This window comes from Clarias gariepinus, chromosome 15 (genome assembly GCF_024256425.1).
Source record: "Clarias gariepinus isolate MV-2021 ecotype Netherlands chromosome 15, CGAR_prim_01v2, whole genome shotgun sequence".
In the NCBI taxonomy this organism is placed as follows: Eukaryota; Metazoa; Chordata; class Actinopteri; order Siluriformes; family Clariidae; genus Clarias; species Clarias gariepinus.
Window position 1 is genome coordinate 25,336,998 of NC_071114.1, and position 9,586 is coordinate 25,346,583.

Genomic DNA, 9,586 nt, shown 5'->3' on the forward strand with positions numbered 1-9,586 from the left:
ATGCCCACTGTTGTCAACCACACATACTCCAACTGAATCATAAAGAGGTCTGGGGATATTGGATTATATCTGACAAGGGAAAGTAAAAGAAGATGAAGACAGGAGGGAGGAATAGTGTCACTTTGACTGTTGGGAGTAATAAACTGCCCAGGGATTTCCCAGCAGTTTTTCCTGCCCATGGATGAAAGCGAACCCACATCCTTGACCCTTTAGGAATTTAAGTTTATAATGTATAATATGCAACATGTCGTTACAAACACGTAGTAGTTTCATCATAGTGAGGAGTCAACCAGGAGTCTAATACGTTGGCCTTTCAAAGTCAGTCAGGCATGTCCTTGAATACCAAAGGTGTCTGGAGAAAATCAGGTTTTCCTTCTACACTGTCTCATTTCCAAACAATAAAACACATATACATAGGAACTCCTAATCCCCAGTTAACAGATGATTCCAGGCCAAATATGGTCTGTGGAGTTTTGACACATAAGAGTATGTTGTGGTCATAGAAAGCAAACAGTGGACAAAAAGTGTCCCAGCTACATGTACAGTATAAGCGCAGCCACGTGTAAGGACTGTGTGTGTGTATTTGGGATCAAGGCCAAAATGGACCAAACACAAGCAAGCATTTCTAATGCTTTGGCTACATAAAAGCAGAGTTGTGGTTAAAGCAGATTCCATTGGGGTCATTTCTGTCATACAGCTGAAGTATGTGGGTCAGATAAAGGGGGATAACATGGGCAAGCAATGTAACATCATTGTTTGTTTCTCAGGCACGGTTTGCTCGTCTCCAGATACCACATGCCCATATTGGCCATTTGACAAATATCAAACCAAAGTCCACTAGACAAGGAGTATCCTGGTGTATAAATTGTGGGTGTAATATGACTTGCTTAAGTGTAATAAGTTGACATATGCAATAACTGGCCAAAAAAGTCACACATGATAATATTTCTAACCAGAACCTCTCTTTTACAAAATCCCGGTCTTGGAAAATGGTCATGTCATAAGAGAAGAAAAGCTCAGTTGAGGTGAAACCCTGGTCATTCAGTATATTCAGATCATCAGCTGACTTCAATTTATTGCCACATACTGTACGAGCCTACAGTATATCTGGCCTACTGAAGCAACCGTGTATATTTACAGCGTTTGACAGACACCCTTATTCAAAGCGACTTACATTTTTATCTGTTATACATCTGAACAGTTGAGAGTTAAGGGCCTTGCTCAAGGGCCCACCAGGGCCAACTTGGTCATTAAGGGGTTTAAATCTGGGATCTTCTAAACTGTAGTCTAACACCTTAATCACTGGGCTACCCCCGTACCACAGATCGTACCACTGCTTCCAGAGGCTTGTACCGTGGTCACTATGAATAATGGGTGCATCGCTTAATGTGTTTCCCTTTTTATCCTGACGCACCCATCGCTCTGTAATAGGCTCAATCTGGACTCATTAGACCACATGACCTTTTTCCATTGCTATAAAAGTCCAATCGTTATTCTTTTTGGGCTGATCAAAATGCCATGGTTTGGGTCTAAAGCATGTCCAAAATGGCAACCTTAACAAGGTAGAGTTTAAATGATCACATTCCGGGGTAATATCTTGGTCTGAGGAATGTGGTAGGTTTGGGCTAGCATTGGGTCTTCAGTTATTTATCCATATAACAATTATTCCATGGATGGTCACTATATAAACAGTTTGCAAAAAGGTTCAGTGTGTGTTTAGAGTAGTTGATCTACTTGACTGCAACTTTTCCTAAAACCACTGTATTATAAGCAAATACAGACACTCCAAGTTTCCTTACATCTCCCAAAAATATGCTAAAAGGTAAATTGTTGGTGCTTGGTGCTACAGTAGGTGTGAGACAGTGTGAGAATGTGTGTGCATGGTACCCTGCAATGGACTAATATCTCATCCAGGGGGTTTAACTGGCCTCATGCTGTCCATTACCATCATTTCTGTGATCTATGATGTCTCGCCATTTCTAATTATCAGCAAGCTTGATTGCTGTTAAAAACATTTACAATGGTCATTTACAACCAAATGAACATTTTACCCAATTTAAACATTAATAAAGATATGATTTCTAATGACACATTCATTCCCTAGTTCTGGTCTTCATTTACCTTCCTACAGTACTTTCACAGCTGACTTTAGTCCTGTCCTGTTATGTTTATGGAAAGATTTTGTAATCCACAGAGACCCAGTCAATGCACAGCTGGCACCAGAACAAATCTACTGCCTGTAGTAACACTAACATTACACTTAATGAACTGGAGGTTGTCCTTCAGTATGGAAGTGATTTAAGTCATCACCAGTGGCCTTTGCAGTCATCATATCTCAACCTATACAAAATCTGTGGGATAATTCAGAGAATTTTTTTTTTTTCTCACCATCATTAAATCATCAACTGTGGGAACATCTTTTGGAAGAATGGAATCTGTCATTCTAGTACTGTTCCAGAGAGTTATAGAGTCTGTGCCAAGTTATAATGAAACTGTCATGGCTTAACATCTTACCATCCTTCTTTATGTTGGTTTTTCCTTTATTTTGTCTGTACATGGAAATGTATGCATAGGTCTGTCATGTCTGGAGGATATGGAATGGTGGAAGGAAGAGAAAGGTAGTCTGAAATAATACAGGATACAGGCTTTTTGGATTATGGTAGAGGAAAAGAGAAAGGCCTTGGTGTATGTATGTGTGTGTGTGTCTGAGAAGGCCAGAGGCCCTGAAAAAAACCATGCAAAACCATACTTACTGACTCAGCAAAGCCTAACTTGGCATTAATAGATTCCTATTCCATCTAAAATATTGCTAATTATATTAATAAAACTCACCTGAAAAGTTATTTTTGTCTGCTTCCATCAAGGGGTCGCCACAATGGACCATTCGATCCACACACAACTTGGGACAGGTTTTATTCAGGATGCCCTTCCTGATGCAACCCTCTATTTTCTAACCAGGCATGGGACTGGCACTGTAAAGCAGTGGCTGGGTAGTATGGGGTGTTGCAATCCAATCAAACCCAGATTCTTAAATCCTCAGATCAACAACATATAGCCTTATCTACCTAAGCCACCATTGCCCCAAGAAAACCCACCTGAAGATCACCAATAGACACTAAGATTTTGGCTACTGCTATGCTAATACATTGACTCAAACTTGATATCAAATGTTTTTAAAGAGTGTCAAAGAAGAAAACTGTTTCCAATCACATTCATAGAAAAATACTGATTGATTGATTGATTGATTGATTGATTGATTGATTGATTGATTGATCAAATGTAATCTTGGTTTGCCCAATCTAGGGGTTTTTTGAGAACCTCTGCAATTATATATTCCTGTAACTGAGCATTTCCTTCTAAGAAAATGTGACAAATTATTAAGAATCAACTAACCAGTGAACAATGAAATAACTTGTTTTTCATACACCTCATTTGTGCTTATCTTGTACAATTAGAATGAAGATAATTTACACAGAAAACAAAATAGAAAATGGAAGGAGCTGGATGAAACACATGCTTGACTTCAAGACAAGAATTATAGTTCCATTGTTTTTTGTGTCTCAAGGACTAGAAGATGGCTAGTAGCCACCATTTAAAGCTGCCACTGGCACTTAAATTCCCTGGCACTAATTCAGCCAAGAAATTTTAAGGTGGGTATGGAGGCCAAGCCCTGTCTGATTAACTGTATTTAAGAATGGACCTCACGGAGGCGATTTTGGCAGACCTAGTCGCTGCTGATCGATGGACCACCAGGACATCAGCAGACACAGGGATGTTTTATTTCTGTCCCGCACAGAATAAATCGTGGATGAAGGCAGGCTTGTCCTTCAAAGGGCGTACAATACGAAGCAAGTCTGGCATGCTCATAAAGCAAAAGTGGCAGGTCTGTCCAGGTCTCTCTGTTAAGATTCCTCTTTGGGGAGGTCACATGATCTAAAGTTACTTTAGATGCCACGGGATCATTGTGCATTTAAAGATTAGAGTGTTTTCAAGATGGCGCCATCCACAGCAGTCTGGTCTCTGCTAATGTGTTGCTGTATGCCAGCTGTCTATAGTGACACAAAAGGGAACACATGTACAGGAGAGTAGTGGTGAGCAATTCAGGCTGCCCGAGGAACATTTCTTAATCGAAAAAATAATTTGTTTTAAACATGGCTATGGAAAAGCCTTCAGTGTTTTACACAGCTATTGTTTTAAAATGACATGTTCAAGGGTACTTTAAGGAGTTTCATCTCTGATATATCAGCCAATAATGCTACTTCATGGAAGTCCATTCTGCTTGTGAGAAGAGTCTGATCTTTGCCAAAGCTGTTGCTATTCTAGGCTGAGAGGTGTGCTGGCACAGGACTCACTGACCTTTCTGCCCGCTTCCTTTGCCAACTTTTGCGAGTGAGTTTTGACTCTGTTTTCGCTCACCAGCTCTCCCCGGACAGCTGGCCATTGCCCGAGCACACCCCACACCACCTTCCCCTCCCATTCAAAGCCAAATATGTCCGTCAGTCACTGTGGCAACTGGCAGGCATGTGTTGAAGCTCTGCCTCCCTCAGGAACCTCTCCACCTGTTCCCCACTGTGAGAGATAAAGACAGAAAGACTGAGTCAATGGGAGGAGAGAGATATGCAGTGATAAGGTGGGAAGGGGGGAATGAAACACACCCTAAATATGACCCCTTGTACATCGAAATGAAGAGACAGCTGATACTCGCCATGACGCATTACAGCCAGTGCAAACTGGTGAGAAGGAATGTGTGCGCGTGTGGTAAATCGCATGGGGGTTAATGCTCGAGGGAAATGGAAATAAATCAATGGAAATGTGTGTGTCATGAAGATTTGTATGTGATGTCTGACTTCTTTACATCATCTCAGAAACATCTACCTGCTGCTGTGATCAATGCGATTGTGTTACAGATTACTGCATAGTAGACTGTAAGTCAGCGGTAATGTTCAGTGCCAGGTACAGAAAGAAACACAATAAAGATGAGACCGTACTTTTCCCTCCACACTCACTCACTCACTAATATTACTATTTATTACTGCCTAAACTGCCTATTACTTCACCTATAAGTGTGCATAAGGAGTTCAAATAGCTTGCTTTGTTAAATAGAAAATTATAGTTATAATATAATATAATATAATATAATATAATATAATATAATATAATATAATATAATATAATATAATATAATATAATATAATATAATAAATACTTTATATCCCAAATGATAGAATATGGACACTTGCACTTCTTATTCAATTCAGTGAGCCTTATGCACGTGTGATCGTTACTGGTTTACTGGTTGTGCTTACTTGCACCAAATCTGATAGCTCCTAACCACTGCATACAACGAAGACCCCACAAATTTTAATGCTTGTATAGATGCTCTTATGCCGTAGTCTAGCCATCACAGCTTGGCCCCTTGCTATCATCCACATGCTTGCCCATTCTTCCTACTTTCAACACCTTAACTTTAAAAAAAGGATTGTTTATTTTCCGCCTAATTTATTGAAATGAGAAAGCCAGTGTTGATGTCACCTGTCACAAGATGTAATGTACTGTTTATATAGAACCAAATAACTGTGGAAAGGCCACACCCACAGAAGAGACAAAATATGGCATGAGCTTGCTAGTGTGAATATACAGTAGGATTATAATGCTTTTTTTTAATTAGAATCTTTAAATTACTAATACAAACCCATAGCGTTTTGTAAAGGCCTCACTTCCACCAGATGCTTTCTAGCAACACTTTTAGATTTAAATCTGTTATGTTGCAGTTAAAGTACTAATCAAAGTAAATCTGGGTTGAGTTCCTGGTTGTAGCACTGAGAAGTCTAAATCTTGTGCTCTTCCGGGCTCAGGGTTCTGTTACCCTCACTTTGTAGGGGCAATTCTATTTGCTGTTTGGACTTCAGTTTCTTTTAAATATCATATAACAGTACTGGTGAAAATAGCATGAATTTTCATGAGGTTGTTAAGGGGAGTCTAGCAGAGGTGAAAATTGTCAAAGGGATCAAATATAGTTCGATGCCCACTGTCAAGGAGAGCAAAATTTCCACTAGAGGCCCTCACGGTAAATATTACACTCAAGTACCCAACTTACATGTTATATACAGTGACCTGTTAATGAGTTACATTTAAAAATGTTAGGTTCTTCTTTACCTATTCAGACCTTTTTAAAATATTCACAGCAATTTATTTTAATGGTTTTAAATGATAATTTTTTTTTCGGATAGGATCATATAACACATTATTTTTCATAATACTTAATGCTTCTTATATCCCAGTCCGTGCTTCATTTTTTGTAAATATGCATGCACGTTTGCTATTTACAATTTTATACCCTTTAATGTAGTGTCTGTAACTCTTTTAAATTCAATTCTTTTAGTGATCTTAATTGTCATTCAGTTAACCTTTGGCCAATTTAGATTTGACATAAAAATACATAAAACACGAAAAATTATTATTTATTATTCTAAACTGCAGAATTGTTAAGATATTGCAACATGAATTTGACATTATTATGGACACTACAGGATTTCTTGAGGAAAAAAATACTTAATTCGGCACAGAATGCTTTAATTTAAGCAACAATTTTTATAGGTCACATGCTTCTGAAAGTTTACACCAATTTTAGTATCAATACTCATTCAAAAAAAAGGTTTGTTTGGATTTATTATTGTTTGAACCGAAACATTGTAATGCTAAAAAATATATATGAACCTAAATATATAAAACATATAAAATCATCTCTCCAAACACAAAACACAGAAAAATAAAATCAGCGCCAACACTGAGTTTTAACCATCCTATTTTTACAACCATGGTAGGATTGACATTCACACATTACAGGTAATTTGGAAACACCAGTTAGCCGAACCTGCATGTCTTTGGATAGTGGGAGGAAACTGGAGTACCTGGAGGAAACCCATAAGAAGAACATGCAAACTTCCCCGAGGCGGGACTTAAACTCAGACCATGGAGGGGCATGGCAACAGAGCTAACCGCTAAGCCACTGTGCCCCCATTTTATCTTATGGAGTGATCAAATGTAGTGACTAGAATGTAGATCGGGATTTGACAATGCAGGACAAACACTAGCACAAGACACGTTAAGGAAAGCTAATAATACTGTACATTGAAGGGGAGGTTGCGACTTCAGGTTTCCCACCTACAGTACAACCAGGAAACAGCATTATAGATGCATCCTCATCCTCATGAAAATTAAAACCGTTCAACTTAAGGTAGTCTTTTTTACTACTTTACATCATTTAATATATCCGGAGAAAGTATTTGGTGAGTAAGTCAAAACCAAACTAAAGCCCCCTAGAAAGCCACTACTTTTATGTAGACCTTTTTTTTTTTGCTAGCTAAATGTTTTTTCTCAGGTTAACTGTTGTCTGATTTGTGATTGTGTCAGCTACTGTACCGTGTGGCACTTTAGTTGTTCTCCATGTGTGTATTTGGTTTACTGATTTATACCGTATAGGGTGGGTTCAGGATGACCCTCCAGACTTACACTCTCAGGGGAGTTTAGTCTGTCTCGCTCTGATTACCCCTCCCACCCCCCTCTTTTACACCTCCTGAGACAGGAGGAAGAGTCTACGTCTCAGACATAGATGTCGTACACCATATGAGAGCGAAAGTAAAGTGAAGCGGACAGAAGATCGATGTGTAATTTAGAGCAGATCAAACAGTTTCACTTGTGTAGGGGATGTACAAAGTGTGGATTAAACCATGTGGGTGCTGACACACAAATGCCGTCCACCCACTGCCAACCCCCACTCAAGTACAGTTTCCGCATATGCACTTGTCCTGCGGGAAAACCTACAGAGAAACTGATAACAGTTGCATCTCAGCCTAAACATTGGGTTTGTTTTCATTTCCTCATTTTAACTTTATTTTTATCATTTAAAAAAATCATGTGATGACTTTTAACAATATTGCACAATTTTATCTATGTACAAATAGAAAACTCCTGATTATCAGGTTTTGTTTAACTAAAAAAAAAAAAAAAGAGGAAGTAAGTGAAGAGAAAAAATATTAATGACCTCTGACCAACTTTTACAGTATGTTCGTTTAGCATATTAGTTAATTAGTTACTCACATTGGGGCCTCAAACAAAAGCCAGACACTGAAACCTTGCTTGGATGGTAGATAACAGTACATTTAATGATTAACCATGGGTTGCATTTTCAGTACCCAGAAATGATTACATATTTGCTGGAAAAATAAAGTAGATCTTTTGTAACTTGTTCAGGGAGCGCGGTGAGGATTTTTTTCAATAAAAAGTATTCTGTTTGATGAACAATATAACAAGATAACACGTAATGCTAGAAATAGTCTACTTTAAAACCCTTGGGGTTCTTTATTTTAACCTCTGCAGGAACCCTAAATGATTCTGCATAGAACCCTACAACAAAAAAAGTGTTTTCCTGGGAGAAATAGCTGCACAACCTCCTTGAACATTTGTATATTTTAGTGTTACAACCATAGACTCGAAACGCCATAAACCTGAACTTTACAGAAGGTTGTCAAGCCACAACTAATCCCAGTTTACCAAAAAGAATCCTTTAGACATGGCAAGCAGTTTGCTAGTCATCCTAAGAACACACACAATCCACACGAGGAAACATGGTGGTGGTAGCATCAAAGGCCGTGGTGGATCAGATGATGAAGGGTCTGGGTTACTGATCAGAAGCACATAGGGTCAGGTCCAAGCACCAAGCTGTCACAATTAGGTCTTTAAAGAAGGCCCTGTAATGTCTCTGGGTAGTATACTGTCTTTAGGTAACTGTATTATGGCTGTTTCCGAACTCTGAACCAAGCTTCCTAACAAACAAGAATATTTCCAAAAAATTCTTGTTCTGGAAAGTGTATTTATGGTATGTGACAAATAATGTAGGCTTCTCCTTCTTCAGTGTTGGTTGCTTCTCTGATTAATCCTCATGCTACCTACTATTTTCTGTGGATTGCAATACTTCTTGTTTAGGGCTAACAAACTCCTGGGCGTTTCAGGAACAACTGTAATCAAAGTGAAAGTTCAATGGTAAAGAGTAATTTTTGTCAATTATGTATATTTCAGTTCCATGTTCTATTTTGATTTGTCTCACCAACAATGTGGAAATGCTCTTATTTTCACTTTTAAACATAGCTGTGATTTCCACTGTTGATTTTAGCTGTGATTTCTACATGTTGTCTTTTGTATCTATCCACTCAATACACCAGCGTCTCTCCCTCATTTCTCTGTCTAAGTCTATTCACACTCCTCAAACCCCAAAGTCATTTAGTGTAATGCAACATAGCGCAGCAAATCTATTGCCCCTTTTCTTTAGAAAGAAATAGTGAATCAATACATATTCTATTACCGTAACCCGTTTATGCTCATTTTAGTCAGTCTGAAGTTTCTTATCAGTTCTTTTCTTTATATGGTCAAAAGCTGCACTTTAAGTGTTTTCTTGGTTTAGTTTCAGATCGCGGTTCTGTTCATTTTTTGTCCTTATCATGCAGCATGTCCAGTGCGTTGTGGCTCATCAGTCAGAGCTGCAGGACTTAGTATAAGTACTTCCACATTGTCCTCAGCGAAGTAGCCA